Source organism: Asparagus officinalis, chromosome 3 (genome assembly GCF_001876935.1).
Source record: "Asparagus officinalis chromosome 3, Aspof.V1, whole genome shotgun sequence".
Taxonomy (NCBI): domain Eukaryota; kingdom Viridiplantae; phylum Streptophyta; class Magnoliopsida; order Asparagales; family Asparagaceae; genus Asparagus; species Asparagus officinalis.
In genome coordinates this window covers 38,899,130-38,923,470 of record NC_033796.1, presented here as the reverse complement: position 1 = coordinate 38,923,470, position 24,341 = coordinate 38,899,130, and positions in this window count along the sequence as shown.

The window sequence follows — 24,341 nt, the reverse complement described above, 5'->3', positions numbered from 1 at the left end:
AGGATGCAAATGATTTATAATAACGACTAATAATATATGAATTGTTGAAAATCAGATAATCTAAATTGGAGTTTTTTCTTCAAATAGTCTGAAACTTAAAAGAAATTTAAAATAAGGGCATGAATAACTTTCATTTCAAAATTTTAAATTCATAGTTAGTTAGTTTAATCACCAAGCTCTCGTTTAATATATTCTCTTTAATATAGGAACTGTGGAGATTTTGCTAGCTGACAAGTTATTATATATTGATGTTTTAATGCAAAACTTTTGAGATTTGGTATGAACTAAAGACTATATTGAATTAAACCATGCAACATGAAGTAACTAAATAAAATATCGCAGATTGATTAGATATAAGGTTTTCACATATTGATTTAATATAAAACAATCTCAAGCTTAAACCTTAATTTTGTGATGCTTACATTAGAATTTTAACTTAATTAGGAAATTATAGATGGTTTTAAAATATCATAAAGTATTTTAAGAATTCAAATATTTATTTCAATAATAATCTTAAAAACCCATTAAATTTTGAATATAATTATTAGAAAATATTAGATGAAGCACAGAGAATTTGAGATAATATTTTGAGTAATTTCTATAAATAATTTGATTATTTTTTAAAATCATAAGGAATGTTTTTGTAATAGGAATGTTTTTCATTTAATAAATCTTTACATGTTATATATTTTTTATGATGTCCTGTGTTTTATTAATATTTTAAAGAGATATATGAGTAAACTAAAAGCTCTTATTTTATAAAACAGCAAAGACATGATATCAAATTAATAAATAACAAAATAATTTGATAAGTTAACTAATAATATTTTAAGAGTAATGCTAATTCATCAACTTTAAATAAATATAGTTTGACGTGGGTATAATTTTGAATAGATGATTTTAAGGTTGACTTTACAATAATCCCCTCAACAATGGTGGTTGTCTTAGGAAACCCTTCTCATCTATTTAACTTTAAAAACTAGTGCAAAGCTTATGCATATTATAGATAACCCCACTCAATTTTAAAAATCAAAAAAGTCCCTCAACTATGTGACATCTCGCAAAACCCCTCTAAATTTTCACACTTTTCTCACGAAACACCCATACGTCATTTTAGATGGTAAAATAATAGAGATATCTTTTTAAAAAATAACTCATTTGATTATAAAGAAACCCTTAACTAGTAAAAACAAGAACTATTTTTAATTTACAACGTTTTTTGCCTTCTTTCTCCTCTCTTTCTCTTATCCTAAAAAATCATAGTAAAATTTTGTTATATAATTGAGGCGTATTTTAGTCTTTTCTCAATCACCTACTTGTAACATGCTAGACTAATGCTAGGTTTCAGGGTATAAAGTGAGAAAAGTTCATAGACATTTCTCGAATTTTCAAACTTGAGGGGGTTATCTACAATAAGCTTAGCTTTCTCAGATTAAAATAGTTGAGGGAAACTTTTAACATAGTTGAGGGTGTTTTTCTAAAATTAATCCATGATTTTATGTAGAAATGTTCTTTACATGACTTTTTTTCTTTACTTTTTATATTTGAGTATATGATTATGAGATTTTTTTAATTATGGATAATTATATTCTGATAAGGATTACACGATATGTGATTATTAGAATTTTCTAATTACTGATAGTTCAAATTTGATGAGAATTCTTAGGTGAATATTAGGTTATGTGTCTACATATAGATACTTATGATATAACACATGTCAACTTCTTGTGTATTTATTATATTACAGAAATTTTAGGTGAATATTTGATTAGGTGCCTGCATATAGATACTTATAATATAACACATGTCAACTTCTTGTGAATTTATAATATTACACATGTTAATTTTATGTGCCTTTTAAGAGTTCCACCAATATCTCTTTATATATAATGGGGGATAGTTCTAGACTAAATATTCCACCACCGCAAATATATAAAGATAGAGTAGTTTATGTATTCTTAGTTGATAATTTTGTGCTCTTGAGCTATTCAAGAGCCATTTTAGGCGATGAATTCGGTAAGTATTATGATCATCGTGCGGACAATTTAGTCGATTTGTTGATGAGACATCTTTCAGTTGGTAAATTCAAGCAGTGCTTCGACTTGGTTGATATGTGTCATACTTAATGCCCAACAGGGCTATAGAAGAAGGTGAAATAAGTTAACTAATTTAGAGTGAGCAATTTTCTATATATTTGAGTCAAGATGAGGATTTGTTACAATTTGCCTCAAATACTCAATTATGCACTAACTTCGGATCAAACTCGACGCCCGTAGGCTCGGTCATGTTGACTGAGAGAACTAGAGCAAATCCTTTGGATGAAATATGCTTCTGTTAGTGTTGCTCACAGTAACAACCAAGCCTTTTATTTCATATATTATCATGAAGCTCTTTATTTGTGTTATTATTAATCCACCGGAGACCGTTGGCAGCAACCATCAATTAGACACTGTACGTTAAAGCTCTTGTAAAGGGATTTTAAGTTCAGCTCTCTATTTATTGCTTTAATTATTAGAGACTGAGAGAGAGAGAGATTGTATTGAGATTATTAGGGTGTATTTGCAATTGAGTGATTGAGAGACCTCTATGTTAGATAAAATCAAATAAAAGTTAAGGTTATAACATGCAAAATCCGAAATAAAAGTAACAAGAAAATCTGACATGATCGGGAGCAGTCGTGTAAATACTATCCTAAAAGATTAAGGACCCACCTATCGCCTTGGCGCAGATGATCCTCTCTCCCCTAGCGGTAAAAACCCCAGAATCGATCGGTTTCTATACTCGGGTGAGAGTTCAAAGCTTCTGCTCAGATGAAGAAGATTGCCCAAAAATAACACCAAAATATGGACAAAAATCTCTTTTGAAAGCAGAGGAGAGAAGAGAAAGAAGAGAGACTTGTTGTGTTTTCTAAACTCATCCAAGGGATGTATATATAGGGTTCAGAAGCCTTAGCCGTTGTAGAAAAACGGTAACGTTCGCCATAATTGTGCGACCGTTTACATGTTTTCCATTAAACTCATAGCCGTTATGCACACAAAAAACGTGCAAAATAAAGCTAGAGAAAACAAAAAACGTGCGCGGCGTGGCGTGGCGCGCATGCGCCCGCGTGTGTGTAATGTAAAGCCCAAACAATACAAAACCCAAAATACTACTTAAAGCCCAATAAGAGGAGAACAATTATAAACTATGTACTATTCATCTCCTTAGTCCATGTGGGACTATTCACAAAGGCAAAATTTCCGTATCGTGAATTTGGGAGAAATAGCTTTCGGCCTTAAACCTTTTATTAGTGAGTTCATCGTAACCTGAGGGACATAATGGACTAGGTCTTGAATTAGGCCCCTTGTACCAGGTATTGACGAAAACACACACAATATGTCTTCATCTATTGAGCAAAGCGGGTTGAGCGTTAAAGGTCATGCTCACAATAACTGATTCATGAGAGTTTCTAGGGGTTAGCTCACCCACCCACCCCCCAATTGTGACCATCACAGTTCCTCTCACGTAGGTAAGTCCTTCAAGGGTACTACAGCTGGATATCATACCCTCCGTAATACACGTGTTAGACTTATTAAGAGTAAAACTCAACCTAACCATCTGCATCATAAGAGCATCGTCACCATAGAGAAGGGGTAGTAGCAGATGCTACATAATGATATATGAATATATCTAGGCTGATGCTCCACACGAGTGCCACCAGTCCAGCTTGTTTCTACCACATTGAACCTACATTGGGACTAAGTCTCTAAATAAAGGTTGGGTTACCACTGTCAGTGACCTCACTTATAGGTTTAACCCCATCTCCCTTGATGAATCCAGAACCATACCCCTGGATAAACCCTTAGTCAAAGGGTCTGCAAGATTCTTCTTAGACTTTACAAAGTCCAAAATCATAACTTTGCCTAGCAAGCATTGTACAAATTTATATATTATTTGAATATGTCTGTTAAGTTTTTTATTTACATGCACTTTCTTTAGAAGCTCTATGGTTGACCTAGAATCAGAATGTATGGAAATTGGAGGAGAGGATTTAGGGACCAAAGGAAGTTCAGAGAGTAGATTTTTTTAACCATTCTGCTTCTGTACAAGTGGCAAGAGCAATCAATTCAGACTCCATGGTGCTCCTGGCAATTATTGTTTTCTTACACGATTTTTAGGATATAGCTGCACCACCAAAAAGGAATATATATCCAGATGTAGACTTTACACTGTTAGAATCTGTGATCCAATTAGCGTCATTATACCCTTCTATAGCATCAGGGTACCCAGAGTAAGTCATGCAATAGTCAACTGTGCCTTTTAAGTATTTGAATACTCTCTCTAAGGTAATCCAGTGATCTTTGCTAGGGTTGCTAGTATACCGACTCAGTCTCCCTGCAGCGTAAGCTATATCGGGTCTAGTCCGGTTGGATATGTATAGGAGAGATCCAATCAGCTGAGAATACTTCAGCTGGGAGACAGGTTCACCTTCCTTATTCACCAAAGATATAGAAGAGTCATATAGTGTAGAAACTAGTTTAGAGTCATGAAAATTGAATTTGATCAGCAATTTCTCAATACTATAAGAAAGACTCAGGGATATTCCTCTAGTGTTTCTAGTGATTTTTATTCTAAGTATCATGTCAGTAAGACCTAAGTCTTTCATGTTAAAGCTCTTAGAGAGATAATTCTTAACTTTTAGGATTCCTTCAAGAGTTGTTCCAAAGATAAGAATATTATCAACATAGAGACAGAGGATGACATAGTCATTGTTTATCACTATAGAATGACACAGTTATTGTGTTCATTCACAATGAAGCCATATTGTGCAATGATTCTGTCAAATTTCTGGTGCTATTGTTTAGGAGCTTGTTTTAGACCATACAGAGATTTAACAAGTTTGTAGACTTTGTTTTCCTGACCTTTGGTAATAAAGCCTTCAGGTTGTTGCATATAGATTTTTTCATCTAAGTCACCATTCAAAAAAATAGTCTTGACATCCATCTGATGTATGATCAGCTTATGAATAGAAGCAAAAGCTAATAATACTCGGATAGTTGAGATTCGGGCTACAGGAGAATATGTATCAAAGTAATTGATGCCTTTTTGCTGAGTATAGCCTTTAGCTACTAATCTAGCTTTATATTTATCAATGGAACCATCAGCTCTAAGTTTCTTCTCGAATATCCACTTACAGCCAACAGGTTTACAACTTGGAGGTAAGTCGGTGAGTATCCAAGTATAATTTTCCATGATAGATTTTATCTCATTATCAGTAATTTCTTTCCAGAAAGGAAATTCAGGTGAATCCATTGTTTCTTTGAATGAGCTTGGATCACCTTCAACAAGAAAGGTAAAGAAGTCTTCTCCAAAATCTATTTGAATTCTACCTCTTTTACTTCTTCGAAGTTCGATATTAAGAGGCTGAGAAGAACTAGAAGGTGGTAGATCAGAAGGAAGAGATGATCTAAGATTTTCTGAGATTTTAGATTTGAAAGGAAATATATTTTCAAAATAGACTGCATCTCTAGCTTCAATGATAGTGTTGTTGAATATGACACTGATTTCAGAGTTAATGACTAGAAATTTGCTAACATTGCTATCTAGTGCATATCCAATAAAAACAGCATCAACAGTCTTAGAACTAATTTTCCTCTTCTTAGGTTCGGGAATAGCTACCTTAGCCAAGCAACTCCAAACCCGGAAGAAGTTCAATCTAGGAGTTCTCGCCTTCCAATATTCATAAGGAGTTATATCATAAGATTTGTAGGGAATCCTATTGAGAATGAAGCAGGCAGAAAGAAGAGCTTCACCCTAGAGATTTTCAGGTGCTCATGAACTGAGTAACATACAATTCACCATGTCCATTAGGGTTCTGTTCTTTCGTTCAGCTACCCCGTTAGACTATGGTGTATAGGGAGCAGTTATCTCATGAATAATACCATGTTCTTGGTAATATTCAGACATATTATTTGAGGTATCCCCCCCACCCCCACGATCAGATCTTAGAATATTGACCTTTCTGTCAAGTTGGTTCTCAGATTCAGCTTTATACATCTTAAACATATCTACAACTTCATCTTTAGTTTTGAGAAGATAGGTATAACAATATCTGGAGTGATCATCTATAAATGTCACAAAATATCTCCTACCCCCTCAGTTTGAGAACTCGGTTCGAGTCACACACATCACTATGAATTAATTTGAGGGGTTCGAAGTTTCTAGTTATAGACTTGAAGGGTTTTTAAGTGTAATTTCCTTGAATACAAATCTCACACTTAGATGAGGAATCATGAGAAGATTTAGGAATAACATTCAGTTTAGTCATTCTCTATAAAGTTTGGAAGTTTACATGTCCAAGTCGTCATTGCCAAACATCACAAGATTCAACAATTTGAGCAACATAAGACTTAGAAATTTTATTAGAACTGGAATTAATTACATTGAGCTTGAAAATGCTATTATAAGTAAATCATTTTCCTATGAATACATTGTTCTCTGAAATCACAAATTTATTGGATTCTTTTACAATCCTATAGCTAGCCCTAAGAAGAAGAGATTTACTAATAAGGTTCCGACGGAGAGAAGGAACATGATGAACGCCTTGCAGATTTAGAGTTTTCCCAGAAGTCATTGTGAGCTCTATACGTCTATTTCCTATTATTTGTTTAGTGGAGTCATCTGCTAAGCTTATGCTTCCTCCACGTGATTCCTGGTAAGTTGAAAACCAAGAGCGATCTTTACAAATGTGAATATTAGCTCTGAAATCCAAATATCAATCAGTGGAAGAAATAAGTGAATTTAGAAGATAGGATGAAGAGGCTAACCAGAAGGAATTTGGATTTTCTTCAACCATGTTAACTTTGTTAGATCTATTTTCCTTAGGGTCAGGTTTGACCGGTTCCTTCTTCCAATAGAAGCAGTTGGGAGCCAGGTGGTTGGTTCTACCACAAACATAGCCGAACTTTCCATCAGACTTATGGCCGGAAGAGATGGAATTTGATTTGGAGGAAGATTTTTTGAAGGACTGCTGGGGTTTTTTTTTGAATTTCTTCCCTTTGGGTTTGAAATTCCTAGATTTAGGCTTATCCTCTACCAAGTTTACTTTAGCTTTCATTTCAGACTTGGGTTTGGAATTTTTCCTATGCTGGTCTTCAATGTGAATAGCCTTGAGGGCTTCAGTTAAGGTTAGATCTCATTGCTTATGTCGGAGATCTCCAGCAAATCTAGCCCATGAAGGAGGGAGTTTATCAATCAAACAAAAAACTTTAAAGTCATCAGTAAATGAGTTTCTCTTTGATTGGAGGTGACGAAGAAAATCTTGGAATTCATGAATTTGTTCATTTATGGATTTGTCATCAACTATCATGAACTTATTGAAGGAAGAGGGGGTGAAACGCAGAATTCCGAGATCATCATAGCCATATTCTGCTTCAAGTGCATTCCATAGCTCCTTAGCACTTTTGAACTCATAATATATGTCATAAAGGTTGTCCACAAGTGCACTAAGAATCCTATGACAACAATGATAGTTTATTTTTTCTGGTTTCATAAAGCTAGAAAAGGAGCTAGCACCAGAACCAGAAGTGGAAGGAGTTGGTTCAGGTTGAGGACCATAAACATGAGACTTGGAGGGTTGAGATCCACTAGATGAAGACTCGAGAGTGTCTATGGCAGATAGGAGACCTAGGATAGTGAGCCAGTATCTCATCTGATTAGACCACCGTTTATAGTTAACTCCAATGAACTTCTCAGGCTTGACACTCTTAGAATGATCACGATTGGCCATAAGTCTGATTTAAGTTAACTAGTCTAGGTATTTTGAAATATGATGGAATAAAGGTTTTGTCAATACCAATCGGCTAGTAACTTAGGTTTAGAAGATATATTTGATTCAAGACTATTTATATAACAGTAAACAAATTTAATTTTTAAACAGTAATTAGCAAGACTTTTTTTTATTTCTAACAAGAATAGTAATTAACTATAAGCAATAATTCTAATTTTTTCCGAATTTAAACAGCAATAAATTAACAATAATATTAATTAACAAATAAATAATTAAATTAACTTTTTTAGTGAATAGTAATAAATAGTAACAGTTTTTAACAATTAATTTTCCTGATGAACATTAATTTTAACAATTTCCGAATGAACAGCAAAAATTATTTTTCCCATGAATGAACAGTAATAGAAATATTTTGGATAAACAGTATTTTTTTTTTTAATTTTACTTTTTTATTTTTTAAAATTTTAAAATAATTTTTCGGATTTAAAAAGAATGAATAGCTATAATTAACTAATCTTCTAGATTGTTTGATAAAATCAAATAAAAGTTAAGGTTATAGCATGCAAAATCTGAAATAAAAGTAACAAGAAAATCTAGCTTGATCAGGAGCAGTCGTGTAAACATTGCCCTAGAAGATTAATGACCTGCCTATCACCCTGGCGCAGATAATCCTCTCTCCCCTAGCGGTAAAAATCTCCGGAATCGACTGACCTCTGTACTCGGGCGAGAGTTCAGAGCTTCTGCTCATATGAAGAGGGTTATGAAGAAGGTTGCCCGAAAATAACACCAAAATATGGACGAAGGTCTCTTTTGAAAGCAGAGGTGAGAAGAGAAAGAAGAGAGACTTGTTGTGTTTTCCGAACTCATCCAAGGGATGTATATATAGGGTTCGGAAGCCTTAGCCGTTGCAGAAAAACGGTGACGTTCGCTATAATTGTGCGACCATTTACACGTTTTCCATTAAACTAGCAGCCGTTACACACAAAAAAACGTGCAAAATAAAGCCAGAGAACACAAAAAACATGTGCGTGCGGTGCGTGGCATGGCGTGCACGCGTGTGTGTAATGCAAAGTCCAAACAATACAAAACCCAAAACACTACTCAAAGCCCAATAAGAAGAGAACCATTATAAATCATGTACTATTCATCTCCTTAGTGCTTGAGGGACTATTCACAAAGGTAAAATTGATTTTTCTCCCGCAATATAGCCAATAATCTATATATATTGTATTCTATTTTCGTGTGATAGATAAGAGTCTGTTTCTACAGATTTGTCATGACAGAACAGTTGAACATGTGCAAACAAAAGTAGCGAATAACTTTAAAGATGAAAAGCTGTTCTCTGAGAATCCTCCGGAAGCAAAGTGAGGTAGAGGATTTCAACTCTGAGTATGAATCCCACTACGAGATTCTTTGCATTTTATTATAATTATATAGCAACCGGATCCTATATGATTTCATTGTCTATTTGTTTATTTGAGACAGAGGATTTCATTAAAAATTAGAAGTCAAATTTGAGAAAAGAAATAGTAAAATAACTCAAAAACAATATTAATAATATTTTGCGGACGGTTGTTGGATGGCTAGGATCACATGGAACCATTGATTGAGGTGCATTGCACCTGCATTTTAGAAGCTCCACTTTTAATTTTAAACTTTAGGAACAAGCTGGTAATTAAACGTCTCATGGTTTTAACCTTTTATTCCAACCTAATAATAAAATAACGTTTGTTTTGGACTAAAAATGTACAGTTGCTAAGAAAATAGATAGAGTCAAAGTAACTATATCTAGACAAACGCAACATGAAAAGAGAATCAAAGTGCCTCCCGCAAGTGACTTAGTGATTGGGGCTTGGGATCTTGGCTCAAAAAGCTAATGATCCACATGTGTCTATAGTATATCTATTTTCAATTTCCAAACATAATACATATGCTCTTCGAGTATGGACTTGACAAAGGAACCAAGCACTAAGGCTTACTTGGCTATTACTAAGCCAAAGTTCCACGCTTCAAAAAATGCAACAAAATAGGAATGTCAACCTTCTGACTTAAAAAAAGAATATACATATAACGGGTATGTTTAGTACCAAGCACCAAAGTTGGTGCTTGTCAGTGAGGCGGTCACTTTTCATCCACTCATTTAATTATCCAACCCATGTGAATATGATCCCCCTGTGGATAAGAATGAACCACCTCACTACCAAGCATCATTTTTGTGTTTGGTACCGAACATACATGTATTGCACTCCCTTTAAAAGCATGAGTTTGGGAAAAACTTTTTATGATCAATACTACCCTTCAATATTTTAAATATTTTATTTAAATCTTAATCTATCCTAATCATAATTATATCATATCCTAATCCCACATGAACTATTTCAACAATTTAATAAAATAAAATTAATAAAATATATAAAACAAGCTTTACGTTATTAGTTTGTTAAGGTAAAGAAATTATACATAGCTAACATACTATAATGCATAAAGTATTATAAAAACCCCCCAAAACGTTTTAAATTTTACACAACATACCCTCAAAAGTTCAAAATTATAAAAAAATCTTGACATTTCAAATCTTAAAATAACAAACATGAAATTAAGAAATTAACACCAGTCTGCGAAGAATCTAAAATTTATAGCTAACACTCTTAATGTCTCAAAAATTATAGAAACACCCACAAAGTTCATATTACAAACAGGACATTTTGAAATTTTAAAAGTTCAAATCCTGCAAACAACATAGATAAATTCAAGGGATTGTTATGATGCACCTCAAAATTTTTAACGTTTCAAAACTTAAAATAATAAACATGAAATCAAAAAATTAACAGTAGCCTCTGAAGAATTTAAAATTTGCAGCCTACGAAGAATTTTAAATTTATACATAGCATCCTCAATGTCTCAGAAATTATAGAAACACTCTCAAAAGTTCATATTACAAATAAGCACCCTAAAATTCTAAAATTTCAAAACTTGCGAACAACATAGATGAATTCAAGGGATTATCATGATGCACCTAAAATTTTTAATATTTTAAAACATAAAACAACAAACATGAAATCAAGAAATTAACTACAGCCTCTGAAGAATTTAAAATTTACAATTAACTTCTTCAATATCTTAAAATTTATAGAAGCACCTTCAAAAATTTAAATTATAAAAAAAACACCCTAAAATTCTAAAATTTAAAACTTATAAACAACATAAAGGAGTTCAACAGATTACTAAGAGCCACCTAAAAATTTAAAATTTGCCAAAATTAACTCAAAGTTACAAAAATTACAAAAAAACTCCTTTAAAAGTTAAAAATCATAAAAAACTCTAAAATTTTAAAAATTACTATTAGTACACATCAAATCTGGAAATTATTAGTGTTTGGGTCAAAAGTTGATATTTTCATTAGTGACGAACTCATTACAATTTCAGCCATTACAATAAGTTCAAAAAGAAAGAAAATCAATCTTTTTATAAGATCTCCTTTACACAATGAAAATAAAGATTACAACTCTTGTCAAACAGCGCAACGGACGTTTATCACCCGCTGCTTGCGTGAGATCTTTGCATGTGCCGGGGACGTTAATATCCGTGGACCGTCGCGGATTAGATCCGGTTAGCAGAAGTTGGATAATCAATGCTCTCACTTCACGAAGGAAGTAATTGCAATAGCGGCGATTTTGACTAAGCAAAACCACGGCTCTTCTCGGGATTTAAGACCAAGCTTAAATCCGGAGGAATAGGGGACGGGTCTTAGATCTCTCGAACTCCACTCTTTATGCACAGGGGATCGCCAAGATCCGCTAACCCTCTCTGAAATTCGTACCTATGCACTTGAGAAACCGGCAGCACCTCGCCCTCTTGATCTCCTCCCCAAAAATGAACACCCGAGCCCCTATTTATAGGCTTGGTTGGTGGTTTTCTTGGATCAAAACGAGAGATTCCCTCTATCTTCAGTTAGCAGCTGTCTAACAACAATATCAGAGCAGTTGGAACCCAAAATCCCGAAAGAATCCATAAAAGAACCGAAAAAACCAACTTTTGGCCGAACAGTCACCCGTGGCTCAGCCTGGGCCTATCCACCAAATGGTGGCTCGGCCATGACCTATCCACCAAATGGTGGCTCGGCCTGGACCTATCCACCAAATGGTGGCTCGGTCATGGCCTATCCACCAAATGGTGGCTCGGCCTGGGCCTATCCACCAAATGATGGCTCGGCCTTGACCTATCCACCAAATGGTGGCTCGGCCCGGGGTCGTACCATCTCGGGTATTTTGGTTCTAACTTTCTCGTCCGATCTCGGAATGAGATGATTCAAGATGCGTTAGAAAGCTAACGAAGAGACCTACAACTTTCAATGGCCGATCCACTCATTGTGTGGGCTTACAATGTCCGATCCACTCATTGTGTGGGCGAGACACAACTCCTGGTTGAGTCGTTTTGCCTTTTCGCGTGTCACGTTGGCTCTAACTTTCTCGTCCGATCTCGGAATGAGATGATTCAAGATGCGTTGGAAAGGTGGAGAAGAGACCTACAACTTCCAATGGCTGATCCACTCATGGTCTAACTGTTACTTCTTTGTGTGAGCCACCAAATAGTGGCTCACAGCCTCGCGAGCCAGTTCGTACCATCTCGGGTATTTTGGCTCTAACTTTCTCGCCCGATCTCGGAATGAGATGATTCAAGATGCGTTAGAAAGCTAACGAAGAGACCTACAACTTTCAATAGCCGATCCACTCATTGTGTGGGCTTACAATGTCCGATCCACTCATTGTGTGGGCAAGACACAACTCCTGGCTGAGTTATTACTTCATACATTTTGTTAACTCGGAGGTGGATGATGAGTATGTGGGCCACTTGGCGATGGCCGGTGAGCACTTCGGCCACTTGGAGGTGGTCGGTGAGCGCACGGGCCACTTGTTTCGCTTCACACGCTTGTCGGCGTCAGATAATTCTCTTTGACCCGGATAATCCCCTTCGACTTGGATAATGACGTTCATCGCCTTCTCTTTGTCTTGAGCTATGCGTGGATACCTATAGGCATTTTTAGACGCCTACAGATACCCCCTCCAAAGTATTTCAGACTTATTCTTTAGAGGAGTCTGGAATGCTTTGGATATGATAGCCCCCACCTTCATTGCGGGATTGACCGTTGAACACGTGTGAACTGATTGACGCGCGTGGGTTGATTGATGCGTGCGAGCTGATGCGCATGTTGATTGACGCACGCGGGCCACTTGGTTAGTCGTTTCGCTTCACACGCTTGTCGATGACAGATAATCCTCTTAGACTCGGATAACGATGTTCATCATCTTTTCTCCGTCTCGAGCTGTGCGTGGATACCTATAGGCATTTTTAGATGCCTACAGATACCCCCTCCAAAGTATTTCAGACTCATTCTTTTATGGAGGAGTCTGGAATGCTTTGGATATGATAGTCCCCCGCCTTTAGTCGGTGTCAAAGGACCTGTGAACTATTTTAATTCTTGACTTCCTCAGCCTTCAGTCTATCCAGTGCTTTGTCGAATAGATGAAGGTCTTCCGGCGCTGCGTTTATCGTCTGACCGTTGTTGAAGTCTTGAATCAGAATTGGTGAGTTAGTTTTGGCTCGTGTCATTGAGTTGACTTTGAACTGATTATCTTTGTCGCAACGCGTTGACCGGTGTTGACCTGCGTTAACACAGTTTATACTCGTACGTTTACTGGAGTCTACACAGTTTAAGCTCTTAGGGCATTAGAGCGTGGCGATCCCAAATTTTAGGCTGCAGGACCAACTGATTACCTTTGTCGCAACGCGTTGACCGGCGTTGACCTAGGACTACGCGTTGCTCGGCATTGACCTAGGACTACGCGTTGCTCGGCGTTGACCTTAGGGTTTTGTATTGATTGGCGTTGACTTTCATCACAACGCGTTGACTGGCGTTAACATAGTTTGCACTCGTATGTTTGCTGGAGTATACACAGTCTAAGCTCTTAGGGCATTGGAGCGTGACGATCCCAAATTTTAGGTTGCAGGACCAACTATTAAAGTTGTTTCATCTGCACGTGTGGATCTTATTCCGAATTTTGTTGGATGCTCAAGTCACGAGACCAACTAATGAAGCTGATACGTCAATGACTCACATTTATAGAATTTTTGGCAAATTCTTAGCCATCAACGGGTTTGATAAGCCTTTACCGACTACCGTTTGAGTCGGGCTAGCATGCGGATTGTTTAAGTCTGTTCTGCATGTAACGTTATGCTAAAAGAGTTAACTCTTTTAGTGCTACGATATTGAATACGTAGACTTCGTCTTTCTCCTGTGAAAAGACTAAACAGCAACGTGTATCAGATGTAGACTTAGGATTTTTGGCAACCCTGCCTTGAACGGATTTGACGTACTTTTACCGATTACCGTTTGAATCGGGCTTGCATGCGGATTGTTTAAGTCCGTTCCGCATGTGACGTTGTGCTAAAAGGAATGAACTCCCTTAGACTTGATGCTACGATATTGAATACGTAGACTTCGCCATTGTTACGGGAATAGGCTACCCGACAACGTGTATTAGACGCTGACCTATCCCTACTTAGGCTTCGGGATAAAAGTCCCCAGATTGGAATTCTGGTGTCTTCTTCAATCGGTGAAAGACTAAACCGGCTTATCCCTGCTTAGGCTTCGGGATAAAATTCCCCATGCATAAAAGGCATGGATTTTTATTGCTACGATGTTGAATACGTAGACTTTATCTTTCTCACGGGAATAGACTACCCGACAACTCGTGTTAGACGCTGACTTAGGATTTTTGGCAAATCCTCAGCCTTCAACGGATTTGAGGTGCCTTTACCGATTACCGTTTGAATCGGGCTTACATGCGGATTGTTTAAGTCCGTTCCGCATGTAACGTTATGCTAAAAGAGTTAACTCTTTTAGTGCTACGATATTGAATACGTAGACTTCGTCTTTCTCACGGGAATAGACTACCCGACAACGCGTGTTAGGCGCTGACTTATCCCTACTTAGGCTTCGGAATAAAAGTCCCCAGATTTGGATTCCGATGTATTCTTCAAACGGTGAAAGACTAAACAGGCAACGCGTGTTAGGCGTTGACTTATCCCTACTCAGGATTCGGGATAAAATTCCCCATGCATAAAAGGCATGGATTTTTTGTTGCTACGATGTTGAATACGTAGACTCGGTCGTTTTTATGGGAACGAACCACCCAGCAGCACGGGTTAAGCGCTGACTTATCCCTACTTAGGCTTCGGGATAAAATTCCCCAGACTGGTATTCTGGTGTCTTTTTCAATCGGTGAAAGACTAAACCGGCAACGCGTATTAGGCGTTGACTTATCCCTACTTAGGATTTGGGATAAAATTCCACGTATGTGTGAGGCACGGATTTTGGTAGTTAAAAAAAAAGTGGTGTCTTCTCTTGGGGCAAAGACGAACCCGATGCAGGAGAGGAAGAATTTTATATTCTATCTCCCAAAGCTGAAGAGGAAGAATTTTATATTCTATCTCCAGTTGGAAAGGAGACTTGAGGTGGGATCTCCACCCCTAGAATCCGAAAAGGTGAAACTAGGAATGGGATCTCCACTCCGAGAATCAAAAAATTCGGATAATCCTAACTGTCAGAAGGTTTGATTACCGAATTAAAGATGGATTTCTCATTTATCGAGAGTGAATCGTGGTTTTGGTCCTTACTGTAGGAAGGTTTGACCAAGCGGGAGTTTGAGGTGACCCTAACTGTAGGAAGGTTTGATCATCCGGTTTGAAAGTGGACTTCTCGTTCATTGGAGGAATCGAAAGGGGATTTTGGTTTTGGCCCTATCCATAGGAGGGTTTGATCGAATGGGAGGTTTGAGACGATCCTCACTGTAGGAAGGTTTGATCGCTCGATTTTGTAGGTGTAAATTTTGATCTCCCGAAAACAGGGAACTTCGTTTGTATTGATAAGAAGGCTTATTACAAACTAATAATCAAATGTTTACAACAGAAGCGGAGGGAATGCCCTCCTTGTTTAACGTGGGTTCCTCGGTGGCGATAGGACGCCTCGCTCAGTGCTCGTGCCGAGTCTGCTTCCCTTGGACGATCCGATCGAAATTGCTGCCGGAGCTTCAGTTCTCAAATGAGGGAGCCTTTGGGAAAGGTCCAGGTTCAACCTTTGGGAGATTAGCCAGTAGAATATGCAACAGCCAATCCCCCTCTTCATGCTGCTGAAGATGGTTCTTAATAGGCAAGGGATGGCATGGGCCATCCCTTGATTCGTGGGATTTGACCACTGATGGAGGTGAGAGAGCCAGCCGCCCTAGCAATATGAATAGTCATTCGAGGGATTGTACTTTATGTCATATCACATAGGAATGGGAAGGCCTATCCTCGTATGTGAGACAGCGGCTGTCCATTACTCGAGTGGATTGGGCCAGCTCACTGTGCGCTGGCGGTTCCAGCTCTTGACTTGGACCGATGAGCTGAGTTGCATTTATGAAGAGCGTTGGCGGCTCTCGTCCCTTCACCTGGACAACTGAGGTGAGCCGCATTTATGAGGGTGCAGGCTGTTTCGGCGCCTGTCCGCTCATTCGTACTGTGGACGGCCATCTGACGGGCCTGGAGTATTGTGCCCTCTCCCTTGATTTGTGGGATTTGACCACTGATGTAACTGTTCCCATACTCCAAGTGGGCAGTTGACAGTGAGCTGGCGAGTCTGCAGCTTGGGTCTGCAGGCGAGCTTGCAGGCGAACTGGGTCTGCAGGTGAGTTTGGGACTGCAGGCGGACTTGGGTCTGCAGGCGAGCTAGCAGGCGAACTGGGTTTGCAGGCGAGCTCAGGTGCGCAGGCAGACTTGGGTCTGCAGGCGGATTTGGGACTGCAGGCGAATTTGAGTTGCAGGCGAGCTCCTGAGCATGGATTGAAGAATAGGCCGTAACTTTCAAACCGTAAGTCGGAATTGGACGAATTATATATGAAAATCGCCTATCTCGACGAGACGGAGTCATCCGAACCTAGCCAAAGGCTTTGGTTCGCTTCCTCCGTTTTGCCAAATTCCTTACGGTTTGGGAGATATCTGCGTTTTCCCCTTTTTATCAGTGTTTCCCCCCTTTTTTTGCTATTTCAGGTGAGGCTTTGTTCTGAACTTCTCTGATAAGGATTAAAGGAAATTTTTATTGCCTACAAAACCCCCTCCAAAGTTTTCAGACCTGAATCAGGCCGCATGGGGTCTGGAACACTTTGGATATGAAGACCCGTAAAGTGACCTCCGTTCAGATGGAGTGAGGAGCCCTCCAACGAGCTCGGTGAAGTTAACCTCTTCACTCGCAGCTGATGATCGCCTTCTAGGATTTTGAGCAAACCCTCAGCTATCAACGGACTTGATTCGTCTTTACCAACTGCCGTTTGAGTTGGACTAGCCATGCTCTTGCCCTTAGCATGGTAAGTTGTCGAGGAGTTTCTCTTAGGCTCAATGCTAAAATTTCTCCTCTATCCTTAGCCTTTCGAGGCGTTTGGATTTAAGGGAGCAGTTTAACCTCGTATACCAGTCGGAGGGTAGGAGCAGTTTAGACTCATGCACCAGTTGGAGTATAAGGGGACAGTTTAGACTCATGCACCAGTTGGAGTCTAGGGGGGAAGCTTATCTTAGGGCAAAGATGAAGACGAACCCTGATTTGTCTTCTCTTGGGGCAAAGACGAACCCTGAAATAGCAGCACATCGCATAGTAGGCCACTATCAAACAACAACGCCTTTTATGGGAAAGACGGTGCTGGGAGAATCAAATCGTTCAGGGACGTATGAGTGTGACGATTGATTGGACAACATCATTTGCGGGAATGATGGTGTCGGCTATCAGAGGTAATCGTTAACATGATAGGAATTGCCGCGATCGGAGCGACTTTGAGGACCTACCATCCTTTTGAAGAGGATTGGTAAGTTGATTTTGTTAGAGGTGTAGTGTTAACATGACAGTGGGATTTTATTGCGATTTGAGCAACTCTATGGACCCACCATCCTATTGAAGAGGACTGGTAAGTTAATTCGTCAGAGGTGACCGTTAACATGACAGTGGGGGTCCCGCCTTCCTATTGAAGAGGATTGGCGGGGGATTGCGGCTTTGGTCCTAACTATCTGAAGGTTTGACCAAGTGGGAGTTTGATGCAGCCCACCTGAACTGCTAGTCTCGCCTGTTTTGAGCGGTTCGCCATAAATGGAAACCTGGCTCAAGAAGTGGGGCTCGCCTAACTGTTAGGCTCGCCTGATTTGAGCGGTTCGCCGGATTTGAGCGGTTCGCCGAAACTGGGAACCTGGCTCAAAGAGATGGGCTCGCCTAAACTGTTAAGCTCGCCTGATTTGAGCGGTTCGCCGAAACTGGGAACCTGGCTCAAAGAGATGGGCTCGCCTAAACTGTTAAGCTCGCCTGATTTGAGCGGTTCGCCGAAACTGGGAACCTGGCTCAAAGAGATGAGCTCGCCTCAACTGTTAAGCTCGCCTGATTTGAGCGAGGGAACTTCGTTTGTATTGATAAGAACAGCTTATTACAAACTAATAAATCAAATGTTTATAACAGAAACGGAGGGAAAGCCCTCCTTATTTAACGTGGGTTCTTTGGTGGTGATAGGACGCCTCGCTCGGTGCTCGCGCCGAGTTTGCTTCCCTTGGACGATCCGATCGAAGTTGCTGCCGGAGCTTCAGTTCTTAAATGAGGGAGCCTTTGGGAAAGGTCCAGGTTCAACCTTTGGGAGATTAGCCAGCAGAATATGCAACAGCCAATCCCCCTCTTCATGCTGCTGAAGATGGGTCTTAATAGGCAAGGGATGGCATGGGCCATCCCTTGATTCGTGGGATTTGACCATTGATGGAGGTGAGAGAGCCAGCCGCCCTAGCAATATGAATAGTCATTCGAGGGATTATGCTTTATGTCATATCACATAGGAATGGGAAGGCCTATCCTCGTATGTGATACAGCGGCTGTCCATTACTCGAGTGGATTGGGCCAGCTCACTGTGCGCTGGCGGTTCCAGCTCTTGACTTGGACCGATGAGCTGAGTTGCATTTATGAATGCTCAGGTCGACTCGACACCTGCCCAATCATTCGTACTGTGAGCGGCCACTTGACGGTCTTGGAGTACTGTGCCCTCTCCCTTGATTTGTGGGATTTGACCACTGATGTAACTGTTCCCATACTCCAAGTGGGCAATTGACAGTGAGCTGGCGAGTCTGTAGCTTGGGTCTGCAGGCGAGCTGGGTCTGCAGGCGAACTCGGAACAGCAGGCAGACTTGGGTCTGCAGGCGAGCTTGATAGTGCAGGCGAATTTCGAGCTGCAGGCGAGCAGGCAGACTTGAGTCTGCAGGCGGATTTGGGACTACAGGCAGACTTGGGTCTGCAGGCGGATTTGGGACTGCAGGCGAATTTACTGGGTCTGCAGGCGAGCTCAGGTGCGCAGGCAGACTTGGGTCTGCAGGAGAGCTAGCAGGTGAACTGGGTCTGTAGGCGAGCTCAGGTGCGCAGGCAGACTTGGGTCTGCAGGCGGATTTGGGACTGCAGGCAGACTTGGGTCTGCAGGCGGATTCGAGCTGCAGGCGAGCTCCTGAGCATGGATCGAAGAATAGGCCGTAACTTTCAAACCGTAAGTCAGAATTGGACGAATTATATATGAAAATCGCCTATCTCGACGAGACGGGGCCATCCGAACCTAGCCGAAGGCTTTGGTTCGCTTCCTCCGTTTCGCCAAATTCCTTAAGGTTTGGGAGATATCTGCGTTTTCCTCTTTTTATCAGTGTCCCCCCCCCCTTTTTTTTTGCTATTTCGGGTGAGGCTTTATTCTGAACTTCTCTGATAAGGATTAAAGGCAATTTTTATTGCCTACAGATTTGAAAATGGACCTCTCGTTCATTTGAAGGAATCGAGAGGAGATTTTGAATGTGGTCCTAACTGTAGGAAGATTTGACCAGGTGAGAGTGGGAGTGTGAGATGACCCTAACTTTTATAGGTTTGATCACTTGATTTGTGGACCTCTCGTTCATTGAAGGAATCGAGAGTGGATTTTGACTGTGGTCCTAACTGTAGGAAGGTTTGACCAAGTGAGAGTGGGAGTGTGAGATGACCCTAACTTTTATAGGTTTGATCACTTGATTTGTGGACCTCTCGTTCATTGAAGGAATCGAGAGTGGATTTTGACTGTGGTCCTAACTGTAGGAAGGTTTGACCAAGTAGACAATAGGAGTGGGAGTACAAATCATAGTGGGAATATTGACTTGTACAAATCACTCAGTATGAGTTCTTGGTGTCAAGCGAAGGGGTTTGACAATTCGTTAAGGATTGACAGATCAAAATTCTAAGCATTATATCCGGACTCTAAACATGAAAGTGTTGAGTGCACAAACATAGCGGAAGTTTGAATGGATTAAACATGAAAGAATTTTGGTGATCCCACCGTCAATCAGTCTGATCGGTAGGGGATTTTGTGGTGGGAGACTGTGAGTCGTCAAACACCAATGAGAGTTTTGTGAGGGAAAATTGATCCAATGAAGTGATCGAATCTCATCTCGGTAAAAGAGTGTTCAGAAATCATAGTAGGAGTTTAGTGTTTATCACTTTATTCATAATGACTGGGTTATCCCTAAGAATATTACATTTAACATTCTTCCGGGAACTTCCCGTTATATGAATTATTCACCCTCAGCTTTCTTTGCAAAACTGGGTGTAACAAGGAGTACGTTACCCTCAGTCGCATGTTCGGGTTATCCTTAAGAATATAAGATTCTATAGGAACTTCCCGTTACATAAATCATCCACCCCCAGCTTCCTTTGCAAAACTGGGTCTAACATTGTACTTAGTTGGATGACCGAGAAGCAGTTTATACTCGTATACTCTTTGGAGTGTAGGAAGGAGCAGTTTATACTCTTATACTTATCGGAGTCTTCGTTCGACTTAATTGAGCGATATAACGCCGGCTTCAACTAATATTTGGATGCTATTCTTGAGAGCGAAGCAAGCCTTGGTAGGATGAAGGATTCTCATGTGGTACGCACAGTACTTCGGATCTGCAGTGTTATCAGCTTCCTCCTGATTCGTGATAGGTGGAAGCTTGATCTTGTTGTTTTCAAGGAGAGATTCGAAAATAGCTGGAACGTCTTCATCCTTGAAAGAGTACTCTTTTTGGAGTCTCACATCCGAAGTCTTTTGTTGTCTCCGGGATTGTTGTTGTGATGTTTGATTAGTATCAACAGCTGCTACAGTTGTTTTCCCTTTACCACGGGAGGCAAAATTTGACTTCGGAGAGTTAACCATCAGTTGGCTCCTCTCGGCTTCCTTCCTTCTGAGGAAGCGTTCGGCCCGCTCTCCGCGCACCTTCAACTATTTCCAGTTGTTGGACTGTGCGACTCCCATAACTTCCAATATCTCAATAGATAGGTTGTTGTGGCAGGTTTGGAGGATGAAGTCCTCTGTGATTGGATCTCGGTAGTTCATCGCCTTATTCCGAAAACGCTTGACGAAGTCGTCGACCGTCTCGTCATCTTCTTGTTTCTCATCGAAGAGTGTCCTGATTGACACTTCGGCGTCATCGTCGAAGAAATGAGCGAGAAATAGGTTCTCTAGGTTGTCCCAGCTGTTGATGCTTCCAGACTTGAGACGACGGTACCAATCGAAGGCGGGCCCACGAAGGGTGCCAACGAATGACCGAACCATCAAGGCTTCATTGTCGGAGATCATGCCTAAATGGGACTTGAAGTAGATCAAATGCTGAGTGGACGAACCCTTCCCATCAAACGGTGTGAAGTTGATCAGGTTAAACTTCGTCGGATACGGGATCGAATCCCACTCTCTCGGATATGGACACGGAATACCGGTCCTTTTCACCTCTCGAGCAGACATCAGAGCGTTGATTTTGCTTTCGAGATATTTTATTTTCTCATCCTTGCTCGTATCGGGGCTTGGACGATTCTTAAGAGGGATAACGGGGCCACCCCCAGTGTTGTCATTATTGGTAGGACCACCCCCAGCGTTTTGGTCAAGGGGAGGGTTCTCAGTATCGAGACGTTCATCCACATCTGAATTGCTGCCTACTTGGTGAGCAAGGTTACGATGGCTGGATTCACCGAACTGATTGGACAGAGCCCGAATTTGTTGATCATGCTCTTCTCTCATTCGTAGTATAGCCATTTCCATTTCTATCTTGAATGCCTCTTTCTGTTTGGTTAGAGCATCCTCGAGAATTTTGGAGATTTGCTCGGTGTTGACCATGAATGCCTCGTGCGATTGTCCTGGGCTAGACACCGTTTGGTTAGAAGCGACTGCAGAGTTGGCATCTGATGCCTCATCATCGGAGGATAATCCCCTCTGCATTCTCAGATAATCCCTTTGTCTAATAGTTCCCGATCGCAACCGAGTTAGACGATGCGATATAAGTGGGTCAGAGCTAGAAGGTCGAATTGACTTTCCCTTATCAGCCATATTTATTGTGACTTCTGGGAGTTCGTCACCTTGAACAACCGATCGCTCTTTACAGAGACGCTTTGGTCTGGACTTGGCCATTCCGTTAGAGATCCTCTCGAATACCAAGACCCTCCGCGGAGCGGCCTTGGGGCAGCTACATGCCAATAAAACTGTCCTGATAATGTTTATGCACGGACAATGAGAGTCCGTTTCTTGGGTACTTCTCTTTCGAGATAAAACTGTCCTGATAATGTTTATGCACGGACAATGAGAGTCCGTTTCTTGGGTACTTCTCTTTCGAGTTCTGTTCGTACCCCCAGCCTGATAGTACAACTCATCGGTCTGAAGACCAGAGTAACCTATCGCGTGTTGGCACGATCTCTCGGGTATAACGTCGTCGTCTGACGAACACGTTTCCTTCTGAGAGCTTGCTGTCTTATTGGCATTCTTAAGAGTCACGTGTTTGGAGCTACGCTTTTGGGAGCGCGAGCTTTTGATGGGTTCTTGGTCTTCAATTCGCCGTCCGAGGCGATCAATTGTAGGGGTTTTTCCATTATAGAAAGGCCCTGACTTGTTGCGAGGGCGTGTGCGACCCCCAGCTCGAGTGATTGCTCGGGATTCAGTCACCAGACCCAAGCATTCTTTGATCGGAACCTTGCCTCGATCCTCGTGCAAAGGACCCAGGCGATCCATCATCCTCATCTTGAAACAGGATAAGTTTCCATGGTCTCGAGGTATCACCGGGAGTGTAGAATTCATCGGGACATGAATAAGAGCCGCCGGAAACTCAGACGGGACTGTAGGAAGTGAATCAGCAGTGAAACGGACCAAACCAGACTGAGTTTTGCTCAAGCCACCATTTGGTGGTTTGACTTTGGCTGAGCCACCATTTGGTGGTTTGAGCTTGGTCGAGCCACCATTTGGTGGTTTGACCTTGGCCGAGCCACCATTTGGTGGTTTGAGCTTGATCGAGCCACCATTTGGTGGTTTGACCTTGGCCGAGCCACCATTTGGTGGTTTGAGCTTGGTCGAGCCACCATTTGGTGGTTTGACCTTAGCCGAGCCACCATTTGGTGGTTTGAATTTGGCCGAGCCACCAATTGGTCTTCTGGTTTCTCCGACGCCTTCGGGCACCGTTTGGGTTATTTTTGATGCCGGTTCAGACTTTGGCCTCTAGACTCGGCGTGATCTTGGTGACTTCTTGACCACTTCTTTCTGCTTCAGCTTCTGCGCTTCTCGCACGAGGATCCGTGCGTGCGCAATCAAGGCATGCCTCTTTTGAATACGCTCCTCGAGGGTTGAGCGGGTCCGTTTGACTTGGATCCATTCATTCGCTGTTGGCTTGGAGGATACGCCATTCATTTGCTGCTAAAGGGGTTTGCACCTTCTGAACTTCAGATCCGCTTCGTAGCGAATTTCGTCAACCGGCTCCAAAGCCTTACCGAGTCGACGCGCAAGTCGTTGGCGCTGTCTTTGGCGTACCCTCTTTGATAGGGTTGGCGTGCCTTCTGCAGTTAACTCCTTGGTGGAGGAAAGGTCCAGATCTGTAGATCCGGGCTCATTGGAGGCCAGAGGGGCATTATAAGGCGGGGTTGCAGCGACAACGGGGGCCTTGATCTTCCTGCGCTTGCGAGGGGCGGAGGATCTGGAGGAGGAGGACGACAAATACTCCTCGAATTTTAGTTGGTCGAACTCGTACTTGACCTCTTCGTAAACCGGGATCTGGATCCTTGGTTGCGGCACGACAGCTTCGGCAGCGAAGCTACAGTCTCCCACTGTGGTCGCCAGCTTGTTTGGGTCAAAAGTTAATATTTTCATTAGTGACGAACTCATTACAATTTCAGCCATTACAATAAGTTCAAAAAGAAAGAAAATCGATCTTTTTATAAGATCTCCTTTACACAATGAAAATAAAGATTACAACTCTTGTCAAACAGCGCAACGGACGTTTATCACCCGCTGCTTGCGTGAGATCTTTGCATGTGCCGGGGACGTTAATATCCGTGGACCGTCGCGGATTAGATCCGGTTAGCAGAAGTTGGATAATCAATGCTCTCACTTCACGAAGGAAGTAATTGCAATAGCGGCGATTTTGACTAAGCAAAACCACGGCTCTTCTCGGGATTTAAGACCAAGCTTAAATCCGGAGGAATAGGGGACGGGTCTTAGAT